Here is a 17005-nt window from a genome sequence, read left to right as displayed (position 1 = left end):
ACGACATTTTGGCCTGACCTGTATATAATCACCTCTGAGCTTCCACCCACCTTAACATATTCATGCTCCCCTGCTTTGTCAGTCCCGCGTTTGCTTCTCTGGTTTTTGAACTTTGTTTGGATTTTGGGATTATAATTTTATGGATTTGACCTTGTTACATTTGTGTTTGACCCCTGAACTGTTCAGTGAAGAACCTTGTCTTCTGAACTGTATTTTCTGTCTCTGCACCTCATTTCATTTGTGTTCTGAAATGTCACAAATGGACTCTTTTTGCTCTACTTTTGGTCTCCACCATCTGCTCATAGAAGCGTTATTGACTGTTGAATTTTGGGGGATTTTTTTGTAGCTGTGTATACACAATCCTCTTTATACCAGTTTGTTTTGTGAACTTGTTTAAGTCCTCAGTTTGTATCTCAATGTTGGACCCTTTTATAAAGAGGCACATGAAACTCCCCAAGGGAGGAAGATCGCAGGAAACTAGAACACAAGAACAAATCTGTCTGCTGTCACTGAGATCAAGTGACAGGTAAAGGATCTGGATCTCAGGGTGGTTTTTCTGTGCGGATGAAACGATAAAGGTTTGTGTGTGTGTGTGTGTGTGTGTGTGTGTGTGTGTGTGTGTGTGTGTGTGTGTGTGTGTGTGTGTGTGTGTGTGCGTGCACCGCTGGGCTCTGACAGAAAACATTAACTGCCTCTCGGTCGGGAAGTCTCTCTCTGAGCTGCCGGCGGTTGATAATCGATGAACATCCCGAGCAGCTGCTGGTGCAGAACGCTGCGAGCTCTGCGGTCATGATGACCTCGCCTCACCGCGGCGCTACACCCCCTGAATGTGTGAAAAGACCACCGTCTCACATCTGTACTTCTGTCTGTAAACGCCTGCTTTCAACATGTTCAAGCCAAAAGTCATCAGCGAGACACAACTCATTACACCAGGACAAGACCGATTAGTTCAGCCCCCCTAAAACCCAGCAGGACACGCCTCAGGTGGTTTTAAAGGAAGTGCTCTTACCAGAAGAGTAAATGGGAACTCTGGTATTTCAAAACCTGAGGTCCATATGTATTCTCCTTCTTGTTCTGCAGTTAAAACATGAAGGAATCACCCCTTTTTAGAAAAGGGCAAAATAAACCCTGCAGTTCCTCAACTGTCCACTAGAGGCCGGCCCCAAACATGAGTCAGTCCCCATAGAGCTTCGTGTTAGAGTGTCAGTTTTTACATTCAACATGTTCACAGCCTGATACAAAAAATGTGTTTCGTCTCTGTTGCTCATTTTCAATTTCTAACAACTTTATAGGCGTGATAATTTAAGTTAAAGGTTTTGCATAATTTAATATAATAAGGGGCATGGCTGATTTGGTTTTCAGGTAACCACGTTGTACCTCTTTGTGGCCTCAATCCACCTCTTTGCCTCTTTCCAGATCAGCCGAGTTAATTGAAGTCTGCATTCCCGATAAGGAGGCTGCCATCTTTCTGGTTCAGATCAACTCTTAAGAAACCACTGGATGACATCACTGAGGCTACATCTACACCACATCCTGTATAATAAACAGACGTAGCCTCCGTGACGTCACCCGTCTGTTTCTGAAGCACTGTTTTGAAGCCATATTGGAAATGCTGAACTGGACATAACTTCTATAAAGCTAGTGTAAGGGAAAGAGGCGGGGCTTTAGCCTCCTCGCTAACAGCTACAGTGTTCCCGCCTGTCAATTAGGTCAGCCACGCCCTTATTTGGGCAAAACTTTAATATCTAAAAATAACATGTCATTAAAAAAAGCCGATAAAGTTATTCAAACTAAACTTGTTTTTTGAACCAGGCTGTAAACATGTTTATTTCTGCTGTAAAGATCGTCTCTTTGAATGGGTGTGTATGTGGTTTTTGGTACTCCCGGAGCCAGCCTCTAGTGGACACTTGAGGAACTGCAGTTTTTTTTTTTGGTAAGTTATATTTTGGGGCTTTTTTTGCCTTCATTGACAGGACAGCCGAAGAGAGACAGGAAATGTGAGGAGCAGAGAGCGGGGGAAGACATGCGGCACATGGTCGAACCAGCGACCTTTGCCACAAGGACCATAGCCTCTATACGTGGGGCGCTTAGACCGCCAGGCCACCAGCAACCGGAATGGCAGTTTTTAACATTTTAAATCAATAAAATAATCTTTAATCTAAGTTTTCATCAATGTGTTTGTATCTTAAGTTAGTAGCCGGGCTATAGGAGGGATAATGTATGGTTAGCAGGTTGTTATGGGACAAAGAACCCCTTCAGGGTGGTCTTGTCTCACCCTATCTGGATTCTTTTTCCTGTAACATCCTGCTAACCATACATTATCCCTTACTTACTGCAGATCTCTCACACACTGGACACAAACTGTGGCAATGCAGAGCTCTGTGCGTCACAACTCCCCGACTCAGGAACAGTTTCTTCCTGCAGGCCGTCACTCTCATGAACACTTAACTCTCAGGACCATCGATGTGTGAAAAAACACCCACTGTGCCTTTAAATGAGAGCTCATCATGAATGTATGGGCACACTTTCTCACATCATCATCATCGCCTCCTCAGACACGTACGTCTGCACGCTGCTTTTTAAATGTCATGTATGTAAATGAACCCGTCTGGTGCATTAATATATGTCACTTTTATCACCCAGCATGCTTTGCATGGACCTGCATATATTAGTTCATGTTTAATTTAACAGAGCTGGTTCTGGTTCTGGTTCTGAAGTGTCTGACTGCATTGTAAAAAAGGATCCCTCCAGACACGGAGTCCAAAGTGCAAACATATGTTACATCACTCTCATTAAAGCCACCAGACGCTGTTCCCAGAAACACTCATTCCACCGCGCAGAGCACAGATGCTTCCCCTTGTGGAATCTCGCTTTATTTCCTTATTATACTCATGTATTTTTCTTGTTATATTCATGTATTCTCTCTTAATAGATATATTCATATGTTTTCTTTTGTATGACTTATCAAGTCACGAGCTAATAGTAGGATATAAGACCAGCATCTGTGCAGCTCCTGGAAAACATGCTTGACCGAGGGCAGATCTATTTGCCTCAGAATTACAAGATCAGTCAGCCAGGATGAGATGGTTCATCTTTGCTGATTTGCTTTGAAAGCACAGGAAATGTAAGCTCGTGCTTTTACGGTTGTACGTAAGCTTAGGATATTTCTGGCTATTAAGGCCACGTGTTTTATGTTAAATGAATGATCATATGTGTATACATTTATAGTCTTCTATGCATGGTGACTTGTAAGTCACAAGACTGATGTATGCCTCTATTGTGTCCATGTGCTATGCTTTAAGTCGATATCCTTCTCCTATAGTTGCAAACCACATGTCTCCCCCCCATGGCACGAGGAGATGTGTAAAGAACTGTATGTTTTCCCCCCTCCCTTACACCTCCCTTATGTTTGAAGAACTATAAAGTATTGAGCATCTCTGTCATTTGCCAGAGAACTTCGGATGCTCCTTGAGTATGTTGTAACTTCTCTCTCATGCTGCATGAATAAATTTTGTGTGTAAACTCTTATACTGAGTTTGAAGCCTCATTTCTGGTCACTGCTCCGCTGGACGATCGCCTCACGCCGGGCCACGCTACCACAATTCAATGGCGACGAGGATGGGATCCCAAAAACGCCTGAAGCTACAGACTTGATGCAACTGCTCCACTGATCATCTAGACTAAGGTAAGAGAACACCTTTTTAAAGATTCTCAAGTTTAGTGTGGAGTGCTTAGAGTTGTATTCTTGACTGTGCTGAAGGTTACGGGATCCCTAATAAATTAAGGAAAAGAACACGGAGTGGCCCTAGGCCCCTCATCTGTGAGGATAAAGCCCGGCGGGCAGTGTCGGAAAGCTGGAAGAGGCTGATATTGTTAAGTAAAATATAGATAAAGGGCATTTCACCTCGGCGAAGTGTGAAGCAGAAAATGACACTGACACTTATGCCTAGTAGACTGTGGCTCGCAACCTAGATGGGAACGGCATAGTGGGGTCTATAATAAGTGCGTATGAGCAACTAGTGTTCATCTTTTCTGTAGTATCGTTGATTCTCGGTCTGAGTTTGGTGACAGAGGATCGCTACCCTGTGCATGGCACTACAGACGAGATCAAGTAACCCTTAAATAGTTAAAATAAAATTGTTTTGAGAGCTTGCTGAGGAACCTTACGCTGATGAATATGAAACAGACGTTGATCGTCTGAAGTGTTATAGAAAAATATTTAAAGGTGTTTTTATTAAAGTCGGAGGTCCTGTTGTGTTGCATTTGCGGAAAGTTGATTTTTATGATTGTGTTATGCTGTACCATTTGACGAAATGGCTATTATATGTTGATCATCTATGTGTGTAAAATTGTGTGACAAACCAAGTAAATATACTTGTGAGAGTTGATGAGCTGGGGATAGGCCGGCAGATGATCTGTGGCAGAACCCTGTGTATTGCTCATAACTGTGGTGTGTATCAAGGATTATATTTAGGATATTCAGAATTATTTGTTGTTTCTCATTAATAAAGCCATAAGGAGATCCAAAAAAAAAAAAAAACGAATAAACAAACAAACAAAAAAAATGAGAACGTGTTTTGCGGGGAGAAAAGCCAGATTCTCCTGAAGAAGCTCATGCTAGAACACAGTTTTTACAAGACACACTGAATAACAATGGGTTCGGGCATGAGCAAAACTATAGATTCTGTTTCCCATAAGGGGATATTGGAAAGATTAAACAGATCCTATCCACACCATGATTGGCCTAAATTGTTTAAATTGTGGAACAAACAAACTGACGGAAAATGGCCAAAAGAAGGAACCTTTGATCCAAAGGTCCTGCGCGCATGCGATACAGAGTTAAAAGAGCTCTATTTTGGGAAAGATGGTAAAGGAGGGAAGTATCCTCCTAGGAAGGGAGAGGATGTTAAATGGAGTTTAGTGAAAGCTGTAGGCGAAAAACAGTCAGCAGCCACTAAATTAGTAGGAGCGGCAAAATATATAAAGGAAAGTCAAGAAAAAGCTAAAAATTTACAGAAACAAATAGATGAAGCAGGGAAAGTGTTGCTCATGGTGAACAAAACAGAAGAGAAAGAGGAGAGAAAAAAGAAAGGCGTGAGTAACCGGTCCTCGAGTAACTCTGTCGCTCCCTCCACTTCACAGCTATACCCTACTATTCCCTCAGGGCCACCGCCTTATGATAGCGATGACGACTGGTATGTATCGCAACAACAGACCTGCGATAACAAACCTACTCAACGGTCCTCAATGACTGGCTCACCAATTACTGATGATTGTTCCCGCAGTCTCACTTCGCCGCCCGATGAAATACCTAAAACTCCTAAATCAGGGTTAAACTCATCCGCGAGTCTAACCTCTCCCTCTACTCCTTCTACATGGAGTCCCGCGTTTAGAACCAGTGCTAGAATCTGGAAACCCAAAATACCAGGACAAAAATGCATGTTAGATGATAGCGGTGGGGAAGTGATTAATGAAGAAGAATGTAATCCAGAAGAGGTGGAGGACCCAAACGATATTAGAACCAGTGCCTTTGCTAGACGATGGGTTGAATTTTGTTCTAATCCGCTTATAAATCCACAATGGATAGATCTAAATGAATGGAAGAGTGCAGTGGAAGCTTTCAGACGGCCAGGGAATGAAAGAAAGGTGAATGTTGAAGTATGGGGAAAGTTAAAGGCAATTTTTTTAAAGAGAAAAAAACAATGGCTAAGAGAGCAAAAGACAGAACAGATAGAACAAACTGTCAACACGCAGTGTCCCTTGCGCTATTTTCCAGGCACTGATCCGGACAAACCAGTCTCAGCGTACCGCCCGTGGTCCAAACAAGAACTACACTCTCTCATCATAGACATGCCAAAACCAGACAAGGGTCTCCAGCCGTGTGTAGACTATCTTCAAAGAGTGCAGGAAATTTATGAGCCATGCGGTAAGGATTGGTCTCATTTTGCTAAAGCAGCTTGGGCTCGGGATCGCGAGGAATTAGGCCACTTACTCGATAGTAAGCATAACATGACCACCGATTCAGGCCAAGATGGGCTATTGATACTTGTTAAATGGCTAATGAACAAATTTAAACCCGAAGTAGATTGGACCAAACTCCAAGAGACCACTATGCGCGAGTCAGAAACAACTGATGATTTTTGGCACAGGTTGACGCAGGTGTTTAACACACACTCAGGCTTGGAGGAAAGAGAGTATCAAAAAATGCGCCGCTGTTTCTTTGTTGACGGTCTCCCTAGACAGCTTTCTAGAGAGATTAGAAAGGAAATAGGTTGGAGAGGAAAGGCCGATGATGAGTTGAAGGAGTATGCCAGACATTTGCAGAAAGAGTTCAAGAAATCCAAGGAGTCTGACTCCTCGTCTGATAGTGAGAATGAAGGAAGTGATTTAAAGAAAGGCAAGGGAAAGAACACTCACAAATATGATAAAAAAGGCAAACAGCGAAACAAGCAGATGGTTGTGGCAGCTATGGTTAACCCTTCAGCTCCTCAAACACAGGCTGCAGCAGCAGCGCCCCCTCCTGCCCCACCAGCCCTACAGCAGTCACAGCCAGCTGTATCCTGGGTTCCTGCTGCACCAGTGATGCATAGCCCCTGGCCCCAGTCTACTTGCATACCACAGCCTATGGGACAACAAGATCAGTGTTTTCATTGTGGACAGTCAGGACATTGGGCTAAAGTTTGTCCCTTTAAACCTCAAGGAGGCAGAGGAAGTTTTCCTAACAGAGGCAGAGGTAGAGGGTTTGTAGGCCCACGAACAACAGGAAGAGGAAACTGGCTTGTCAGACCTCAGACCCAACCTCAGGCCCAACAGAGCCCCAGACCAGGACCGCCCCTGAACCAATGGGTTTCCCCCAGACCAGGACCGCCCCTGAACCAATGGTTTCCTCCTCAACAATAGGACAGCAGATCAGTGTCTCCCAGTGTGTGCATAGATGTTAACACAGAACAGGAAGCTGTAACCGAATGCCCCCAATTAACTGTAACTGCTGAACCCAAAATTAAAGTATTAGTAGAAGGAAAGTCTGTTGAGCTGTTAGTGGACACAGGTGCAACAGTCTCCACTATTAACAAATCAAATGCTAAACGTATAGGACTAGTTCCTACTTCTGAACATATAAAAACAGTAGGAATAGCCGGGATAACTATGTCACATCCTATTGGAGCACCAGCTAAAGTCAAATTCGGACCTATTTCATGTGAGCATCCATTTGTGATTACTGATAACTCACCATGTAATCTGTTGGGTCGAGATTTGTTATCTAAGTGGCATGCAACTATTTACTGTTCTCCTGACGGTATTTACATCACGGTTCCTGAACAAAATTCTAGCCTCCTTTCCAACATGCTACAGGCTGTAAATGCAGGGTGTTATTATTCTCTGATGTATACACCTTTTCAATCAGATGCTATAGCCTCTCAGACGGTAACCTGGGTTCAGACTAATGACTTCTTAGCAGGAAAAGAAGACCTACCAGACCATTCCAAGCTAACAGGCTTACAAGATCTCCATATAACTCTGCATGTTGATATTACAGGAACAGATGTAATTTACTCCCAGCAAATTGGCCCATATTTAGGATCATATTTTTCTGTGTTTTCAAATACCTTGGCGATAACTCCCAAAGGTGTTTTCTATTTACCAAACGTTGGAGATTTGGCTTTGTCATTATTTCAGGTTGCTGGAACCTCACCCCATATTTCGGTGGCTGTTGTAGAAGGAGTAGAACAACAGCTATTAGGCCCTATTGCATGTCACATGACTCACAGTCTACCTGAGGAAGTGTTTCTTCATAACGGTGTTGTGTATAGTCATTTTAAAGGTGTAGGATGGACTATAACTGTGGATGATAATTGGTGTAATGACGCATTCTTTCCTGTGTGCACTGTTACACCGCTGCCTTCTGCAGTAGCAGTTCCTCAGCTAACTCAACGTATTCTGCATCCATTGCTACAGGATATTCCATCTGAACTTTGGTCCTCCCACTCCAATGAGTGTGGATTAATTAAATCAGTAACTCCTGTGTTTCTTGATGTTAGAGACAATGTTCCTCCTCCCAGAAAACCGCAGTATCCTATTTCCAAAGAAGCTATTACAGGTATCAGACCAGTAATGCATTCACTATTGGAACAAGGAATAATAGTTCCATGTCAGAGTCCATGCAACACTCCTATTTTACCAGTAAAGAAACCTAACAAAGTTAATGCATGGCGTTTTGTACAAGATTTGAGAAGTGTCAACGATTATGTGGCTCCCATTTTCCCTGTGGTTCCAAATCCACACACAATTTTGACTTCCATACCACCCACCACTGAGTATTACACAGTAGTGGACCTGTGTTCTGCATTTTTCAGCATTCCAGTGCATCCTCAAAGTCAGTACATGTTTGCTTTCACTTATGAGGGACAGCAGTACACTTTTACACGTTTGCCCCAGGGATTCGTACACTCACCTACCCTCTACGCTAAGGCACTTAAAGATGACTTAGAAGATGTGATTCTACCCGGTGGTAGCACACTGGTACAGTATGTTGATGATCTTCTCATAGCTAGCCCCAGCAAGGAAGCTTGTGAGATTGATACAAAGGCTCTGTTAACGGCGCTTGCTGTGAAAGGACACAAAGCTAGCTTGGACAAGCTACAGCTAGTACAGACAAAGGTGAACTATTTGGGACATGTGTTGAATAGAGGGACTCGCGAGATATCTCCGAAGAGACTTGAGGCTTTGATGGCCATTCCACGCCCGGTGTCGAAGAAGCAAATGAAATCATTTCTGGGTATTACCGGCTATTCCCGCCCCTGGCTTCTTAATTATGCCGAACTAACTAGACCTCTCTATGATATGGTGTTAACCTCCTCACCTGAGCCTCTTGTATGGACTCCTGTGGCTGAAAGTGCGTTTTCTGCCCTGAAGACTGGTCTAGCCTCTGCTCCTGCACTGGGATTACCGGACTATTCCAAACCGTTTCACTTGCATGTGCATGAAAAGAATGGTTTCGCCTCTGGAGTGCTCACACAATCACATGGGCCCAAGCAGCGTCCTATTGGATACTATTCAAAGCGTCTTGATACAACAGAGTTGGGTTTATCGCCCTGTCTTCGTGCTGTGGCGGCTGCTGCATTTATTGTAGAAACCACATCCGACATTGTGTTAGACTATGACTGTCATCTTTATGTTCCTCATGCCGTACAGGCTATGCTTTTGCGAGCAGGTACTCAGCATTTCACTGCCTCACGGCAGAGTAGGTATGAATTGGCTTTAACCTCTTTGCCAAATTTACACATACATCGTTCACCTGCTCTTGATCCCTCAACTCTATTGCCAACATCGGAGGATGGAGACCCACATGATTGTATTTTGATAACTGATAATGCATATATGGTTAGAGAGCATCTGTATGACCAACCTATCCCTGAAACTAATGATGAATGCATTCTGACTCTGTTTACAGATGGGAGCTCTAGCAGAAACCTTACTGGTACCTTGGATTCAGGTTTTGCAGTGACAACTCAAACTGATGTTTTATTATCAGGCAAACTACCTGGCACGTGTTCTGCTCAGCAAGCTGAACTCGTTGCCCTGACCAAAGCGTGCATTCTTGCGAAAGACAAGGTTGCAAACATATACACTGACTCTCGATATGCATTTGGCTGTTGCCATGATTTTGGAGGTATTTGGCGACACAGACAATTTCTCACAGCCGCTGGTACTCCTATTAAAAATGCCCAATTAGTAAAAGATCTTCTGGACGCATTATTGTTACCTGCTAAAGTTGCAATTATTAAATGTGATGCACACACTGGAAAGACTGACCCTGTTAGTGTAGGTAATGCATTAGCAGATTCTGCAGCTAAAGCTGCTGCTACCGCTACTGATCTTGCTGTGACCTCATTACCAGTGATAATCGCTCCCAAAGATTCTCCTTCTACTTATGATGTTGCTGCCTTACAAACAGCCGCTGATGCCTCGGAAAGAGCTCATTGGGACACTCATTGCGTTCTTGTAAATAATGTATATTATTCAGTGGATGGACGTCCTGCTTGCCCCAAATCTCTACTCCCTTATTTGCTTCGAATTGTTCACGGCAGGTCACACGTGAACAAAGGAGGGATGGCAAAGACTTTAAAATCCTCATGGTTCATTAATGGAATAGACAAAGCATGTGAAGATTTTGTTTCAAGATGTTCTATTTGTCAACAGTTCAACATAGGGAAAGTGGTGAAAACGACACAAGGTGCGCACCCTGCCCCCTATGGTCCTTTTGTAAATTTACAAATAGACTTTGTACAGATGCCCAAACATGGCAGACACCAGTGGATACTGGTAGTTGTAGATAGTTTCTCAGGATGGACAGAAGCCTATCCATCTGCTAAAGCAGACACATCAGCAGTGGCTAAAGCCCTGCTCAGAGATTTTATCCCGCGGTTTGGTATCCCTCACTCGATAAATAGTGACAGGGGAACGCATTTCACAGGACATGTGATAAAAGAAATAACAGATGCGTTGGGGATAAAACATAAACTACATACGCCGTATCATCCGCAAAGTGCAGGCATGGTAGAAAGATTTAACCAAACCTTAAAACAAAAACTCGCGAAAATATGTGCTGACACGAGTTTAAGCTGGCCTGATGCACTGCCAATCGCGCTAATGAGTATGCGATCTACAACGAGCAGAAAAACAGGTTTATCTCCCTATGAAGTAATAACAGGGAGAGCCATGAGCACACCTGAGCAAGTAGGGAAGTTTGTCGTTCCTCATGAAATGACATTGAGAGATGAGGGAGTTCTAACATATTGCAGAGCTCTGCACTCTGCCCTCTCTTCTTTCCATAATCAGGTACGAGAAGGACAACCGGTGCCACCTGACGGACCCTGCCACCAGATACAGCCAGGAGATTGGGTCGCGATTAAAGTGCACCGACGAAAGACGGCGCTGCAGCCACGCTGGAGTAAGCCGTATCAAGTGCTGCTGACCACGCATACCGCAGTAAAGGTTCAAGGAAGGCCGACCTGGATCCACGCCTCTCACTGTAAGAAAGTCAGACCACCAGAATAATGTGCGATCTGTTACTTTCCAACTAAGATTCTTCTAGACGTTGAGGAAGACAACTGAAGCGTGGGCGGATCGCCGCTTCTAAATCTACAGCAGCGATGGAACCTAAAGAAAGGAAGAAAAGAGACTCTGATGGTAAAGAGCTGGAGCGGGCATTGGAAGATGTGTTTGATTGGACAACAGAGAGAGGTCGAGCTCTGTTGTTGCAAGAGTATCCACTTGTAAGTGCTATGGTAATGACCGTGCAGCAGACAAAGAGAGTGGTATCATGTATAGGGTTCTGTTTTCCTTTTGTCATATTCTTAACCCTGATATTGAGTTTGATTGCATGTGACAGCGCTTGGACTCCAAAAGAGACTGGACCTGTGACCCTGACCACTTTTACTTACGACTTGGATGAAGATTCCTACGTGACAGTGACACAAGGGAAGGATGTAACCATCTGTTCCAATTTACCAGTTTTCCTGTGGACCAACAAAACTACGGAAGCCCCTAGCCAGATAGTATGGTGGTTTCGATCTGAGAATGACGACACATGGGTCGAGATAGCTCTCGTAGATGCAGAAACCCCAACGGATGTAGTTGTTAGAGCAAGCGAGGGCTACCTTGTAGAACCACAATCAGGGAGCTTGCTAGTTAAACCAGATCAGGTGAAGAAGTCAGGATTCTATCGAGCTTTTACCTCAGGGTACGGTATGTTTGAACTGACTAGACTGACCTTCGCAGCATGCACTGATCAGATGACTTATTATCAGACAGATTTAACCCTCGCTCCCACTGAAGGACAATCGCGATTAGTTTTAACTGACTACACCCCACTGACTCACACTGTTAGTCGGACGTATAATAATTGCGATTCAATGAAGACTGGACCTCAGACAGTGGACTTTTATGCTGCTAACTCTGTCATACTATGTTTAGGGGAGGCTGCTATCATATGGGGAATGCCTGTAAATGATAGAGGGACGAAAAGCGTGTGGCACACTCAGGATGTGTTAGAAGCTAATTTGACCAGATGGACCCTTAACGGATCCCGAATAACTGACCAGCTGAGTTGGTATGCTACTTCATCCTCGGAAATCGGTACTGTCACATTAACCAAGAGCCATATAGGTACGTTGGGAAAAGTGGGGCAGACACATCAGCTGGAAATCATAGGGCGCAATTGCAGTTGTCCTCATGTAGAGAAAGGTAAGACTGAAATTCGCACTCAGCTAGTGTCTGGATATGGAATTAGTATGCTACAGGTGGTTCGCGTAAGAATAGAAGAAGGACATTCAGTCACAATTTTTCTTCCCCAAATACGTTTGGGCGCTTACATGTTTTCTTGGCGAAAGGCGGGACAACCGTTATGTCAGGTCTCCTTACGAGCAGACTTTCAAGGTGAAAACCGACGCATTGACCAAATCACTCCTTTTGGATTAGCCAAGGGGACGAACAAAAGGTATAGATGCAATCCTGATGGCGGCCTGACCTTGCTCGAAGCAGGTCAGCATGATGGAGGTGCAATCTCTCTTTTTGAAACTTACTTCATAAGAACCTTTTCTAGTATAGGCAAATTTAGAGTACCAGTCCCAGCCTTCCACAGACGACAGTGTGAAAGAGTGTTCATACTGTTGATTAATATTCCTAATCCCCGACTCACTAAGACAAAGAATTCTCGCCTACTGTTTACAGGACACACCTTTGATTTCCGTAATAAATATAGTGGTGAACCAGTGCGGATACAGGCCGGAAGTCGTTTAGGTACAACATACCCTACTTTGCTGGAAAACAAACCGTTGCCAGAAATATGGGTTACTCCTTCCCCTGGAATGAGTGACGCAGACATACATAAAGTAAAATTATCTGAGTCGGGCATTCCTCCCACTTTTGCATCACCCTACGATGTTCGCACTTATGGCAGGAGATCTTTAAAATCCTTAGATGAAGACGATGGCGGTAATCTATATTCCACAGTGGCTAAAATAGTGGCTAATGCAACCAGGACCTCGAGCTCTACTCCTGATTGTTTTGTGTGTGCTTTAATGCCTCAAAGTGTAGCTCGTGGATTTCCTATGATTGCTCACCCAGCTAATTACTCGGAATGGAGGACGGCGGTTAATTTAACAGGTGATCTCAAAGCCCCAGACCACTGTAAACACTCAGTTCATCCCGACTCGTATGTAATATCAGTGGCACAGACTAATGCGTGTGCCCATGGGAACTCCACTAACCCTTCCAAATTATGCTCCAGGTGGCAAGGAGCACGGTGCGAGTACGATTTCTCTGCAGTAAAAGGCTGTATTAACGCACCTGTAGGGTTGTATTGGGTGTGTGGCAGTGAAGCGTTCCTGCAACTTCCTAACCCAGCAGACTGGGATGGGACTTGCTACTTAGCATATTTAGCCCCCGCTTTCAGGCGAACACAGACCGTCCCAACCAAGCGCTCCCTCCAGAATGCGTTAACTAGGCGCACGGTGAAACATTCTGTTGCGAAAAGATCTACGGATGAAAACAAATGGAACCTTGTAACCACTACTCATTTTACTGTGTGGGAGAGATTTGCTGCATTAGTGGTGCCTCAGTACGGAGTTATGGCAGCAATGGACGGAATTAGGAATTTAGCTACAGACATGAGTAAATTAGCTAACATGACGGGTTCTGCTATCCGCCTGTTGAACTCTCAGTTACAGGCTACGTCAACTATGGCCCTACAAAATAGAATGGCTCTTGATATGTTGCTCGCCTCCCAGGGAGGTGTGTGTAAGGTAGTTGGAGCTGAATGTTGTACCTACATTCCACTTAACGATGACAAAATCACCGATTTATCAGACGCGATGATTAAATTTTCGTTGGATATTGATCCGCCCCCTGAAGAACACGGTTTCGGAGGTATTTTGGACTGGTTCAAAGGTACCTTTGGAGGTTGGGGCAAAGCTATAGCCCAGGCTTTAATCATCGTGATAATTTTGTGTCTGACTATTTACTTAGTCCTACAGTGTTGTCTGATGGCCTTTAGGAAATGTACGTCTAAACTTTTCGGTTCCGTGACAATGGCAGTTCAGGTAGAGCCTGTACCACCAGAAATTAATTGGCTGTCTGTTGAAGACCCCCACTCCACCCCTACAGATAGTATTGACATTCAAGGCTTGTTTGACCATTATTCATGGGAAATTGACGGTGATGCAGACTCTGACAACGGACCTGACAAGGACGAAGACACTCCTACGTAAATAGTTATTCTGATAGAATAAAAGGGGGGAATGTGGAATCTCGCTTTATTTCCTTATTATACTCATGTATTTTTCTTGTTATATTCATGTATTCTCTCTTAATAGATATATTCATATGTTTTCTTTTGTATGACTTATCAAGTCACGAGCTAATAGTAGGATATAAGACCAGCATCTGTGCAGCTCCTGGAAAACATGCTTGACCGAGGGCAGATCTATTTGCCTCAGAATTACAAGATCAGTCAGCCAGGATGAGATGGTTCATCTTTGCTGATTTGCTTTGAAAGCACAGGAAATGTAAGCTCGTGCTTTTACGGTTGTACGTAAGCTTAGGATATTTCTGGCTATTAAGGCCACGTGTTTTATGTTAAATGAATGATCATATGTGTATACATTTATAGTCTTCTATGCATGGTGACTTGTAAGTCACAAGACTGATGTATGCCTCTATTGTGTCCATGTGCTATGCTTTAAGTCGATATCCTTCTCCTATAGTTGCAAACCACATGTCTCCCCCCCATGGCACGAGGAGATGTGTAAAGAACTGTATGTTTTCCCCCCTCCCTTACACCTCCCTTATGTTTGAAGAACTATAAAGTATTGAGCATCTCTGTCATTTGCCAGAGAACTTCGGATGCTCCTTGAGTATGTTGTAACTTCTCTCTCATGCTGCATGAATAAATTTTGTGTGTAAACTCTTATACTGAGTTTGAAGCCTCATTTCTGGTCACTGCTCCGCTGGACGATCGCCTCACGCCGGGCCACGCTACCACACCCTCCACGGCGGCTGCAGAGGGTTCTTTTTCTTTTTGGTATTGTTAGACACAGAAACATCGTGTTGGATCACAGTTTACTCTTTGAGGCCTGAAGTCATGTATTAACACAAACAAACAAACAAACAAACAAACAAACAAATACACAAAGAAGAAGAGGAGCAGCTCCTCTGGTCTGTTTGGTTAAATTACTGTGTTTGTCGAAGGAGTCTGGAGGAAACCTGACGACAGATATTCACTCCAAAAGGGGAAATTTACACTTTAGTGACGTTTTAATTTGACAGTAAACACAGACTTGACTTGTTTTTGGATAAACTGGATGAGGATGAACCCGCAGACACACGATGGAGTCTCTGCTGACAGACGCTCAGAATAAAAACCTGAGACTGAAACTTTGTGCAGACGCTTTCTCCCAGCGTCTCCGTCTCGTGTTGTGGAGCGATACAGTCTGAGCCAAGAGGCCAAACACTAAGTTCTGCTCCTGCAATAAAACCTTAAAACCATTAGGTCCCTAACAGACCGGCTGTACGGACTTTACGAGGACATAAAACCCAACTTGGAGGATTTAAAGGACACAGGACCCTGATAGCTGGGGTTCTTCTGGGCCGAGTATTTAGTTAGAGAGGTTTAATCTGGATCTGGAAAACAAATGAGTCTGGTCCGTCCCAGACCAGGTGATCCATCTGACTTTAGTCCAAGTTTACTAAAGAACAACTGGATTAGATCCACCTGATCCATTCAAGACCTCTAAAGATTACGAAATCCAGATTACCAGTGCTCCGAATAGGAGGATAATGTTTCTAAAAGTAGTATGGGAGGTAGAACCTTCAGTTATCAGGCCCCTCTCCTTTGGAATCATCTACCAGTCAGGGTCTGGGAGGCAGACACCCTCTCTACTTTTAAGAGTAGGCTTCAAACTTTCTTTTTTGATGAAGCTTATAGTTAGAGCTGGATCAGGCTTGGACCAGGTCTTAGTTCTGCTGCTATAGGCTTAGACTGACACACTGGGATCCTGTCTTTCCCTCTCTCTCCTCTCTCTGCCTGTCTCTCACTTAACTCTTCCTGTCCCATTAAAGTTACTAACCATAGACCTTTCTGGAGTCCCTGAGCTCCCTTGTCTCGTAGGTTCCTCTGGATCTCTGCTGTAGATTCCTTTTTGGGGTCTGTTATTCATCCTTTCTTTCTTTCTTTCATTTCTTCTTTCTTTCTCTTTCTTTCTTTCTGACTTCTTTCTTCTTTCTTTCTTTCTTTCTTTCTCTTTGTTTCTTTCTTTCTTCCTTTCTTTCTTTCCTTCATTCCTTCCTTCTTTCCTTCCGTCTTTCGTTCCTACCTTCCTTCCTTCTTTCTTTCTTTCTTTCTTATTTTCTTTCTTTCTTTCTTTCTTTCTTTCTTTCCTTTTTTCTTTCTTTCTTTCCACGTTTCTTCATCCTTTATGTCTCCTTTTCCTATCCCCTCCTTTCCTTCCTTCCTTCATTCTCTCCTTCCTTCCTTCCTTCCTTTCTTTCTTTCCTTTTTTCCTTTCTTTCCTTCTTTGTTTTTTTTCCTCTTTCTTTCTTTCTTTTTCTTTCTTTCTTTCTTTCTTTCTCTCCTTTACTCCTCTTTCCTTCTTTCTTTCTTTTTTCTCTTTTATTCCTTCCTTCCTTCCTTCTTTCTTTCTTTCTCTTTCTTTCTTTCGTTCTTTCTTTCTTTCTTTCTTTCTTTCTTTCTTTCTTTCTTTCCTTCCTTCCTTCCTTTCTTTCTTTCTTTCTTTTTTCCTTACTTTCTGTCCTTCCTTTTCCTTCTTTGTTTTTTTTTTTCTTTCTTTCTTTCTTTCTTTCTTTCTTTCTTTCTTTCCTTCCTTCCTTCCTTACTTCCTTCCTTCCTTCCTTCCTTCCTTCCTTCCTTCCTTACTTTCTTTCTTTTTTCCTTACTTTCTGTCCTTCCTTTTCCTTCTCTGTTTTTTTTTCTTCTTTCTTTTTTTCT

At 43.4% G+C, this 17005-nt stretch overlaps 1 protein-coding gene across 1 annotated transcript in view; it reads right to left on the bottom strand.

The window, feature by feature from the left end:
- The window catches only part of LOC117828354 (glutamate receptor ionotropic, kainate 5-like), a 73453-nt gene that overhangs the window by 23997 nt on the left and 32451 nt on the right, over positions 1–17005 (bottom strand). The window lies entirely within an intron of this gene.

Source organism: Notolabrus celidotus, chromosome 16 (genome assembly GCF_009762535.1).
Source record: "Notolabrus celidotus isolate fNotCel1 chromosome 16, fNotCel1.pri, whole genome shotgun sequence".
Lineage (NCBI taxonomy): Eukaryota > Metazoa > Chordata > Actinopteri > Labriformes > Labridae > Notolabrus > Notolabrus celidotus.
Note: the sequence above shows the minus strand (reverse complement) of the source record. Positions and strands in the feature narration are given on the sequence as shown.